The sequence below is a fragment of the Condylura cristata genome, unplaced genomic scaffold (genome assembly GCF_000260355.1).
Source record: "Condylura cristata isolate star-nosed mole 26May11 unplaced genomic scaffold, ConCri1.0 scaffold00001, whole genome shotgun sequence".
Lineage (NCBI taxonomy): Eukaryota > Metazoa > Chordata > Mammalia > Eulipotyphla > Talpidae > Condylura > Condylura cristata.
This window is the reverse complement of record NW_004567102.1, coordinates 86,090,251-86,091,012: the sequence shown is the minus strand read 5'-3', so window position 1 is coordinate 86,091,012 and position 762 is coordinate 86,090,251.

Genomic DNA, 762 nt, shown 5'->3' with positions numbered 1-762 from the left:
ACAGAGACACAGCCGGTCTGGGCGACGCGGTCCCTCTGCTCCCCACATCACCCCACTCCCCAGAGGGCTCGAGACCGGAGGCCGCTCATCGTGGAAACAGCCCCGCTGCCCGTGGAGGGGCATCGAGACGGCGGGGTGCACGCCCCCGAGTCCGACCCGGGCGCAGACACGGACGGACTCTTGCCGTCTTGCGTCGGCACGGACGGAATCAGAGGCGAGGCGCCCTGCCACACGTCGGGAAAGACACATCCTGGGAGCTGCACTCGGGTGGGAGCTTCCCAGAAAGAAACTAAAGGGCGGGACAAAGTCAAGCCGAAACCACCCCAAGAATCTGACTGTAGACCTGCGCCCACCCGAAGGGGAAGGAAGGTTGGGGCGTGGGGGGGTGACCATGGGCACGGGGACAAGGGGGGGTCACCGTGGGCACGGGGCAAGGGGGGTCACCGTGGGCACGGGGCCAAGGGGGGCACCTGGGCACGGGGGAAAGGGGGGGTCACCGTGGGCACGGGGGCAAGGGGGGGTCACCGTGGGCACAGAGGCAAGGGGGTTCACCGTGGGCACGGGGGCAAGGGGGGGTCACCGTGGGCACGGGGGCAAGGGGGTTCACCGTGGGCACGGGGGCAAGGGGGGATCACCGTGGGCACGGGGGAAAGGGGGGGTCACCGTGGGCACAGAGGCAAGGGGGTTCACCGTGGGCACGGGGGCAAGGGGGGGTCACCGTGGCAGGTGCAGAGCCACCCAGGGAACTGTGCCTCTGAGCAG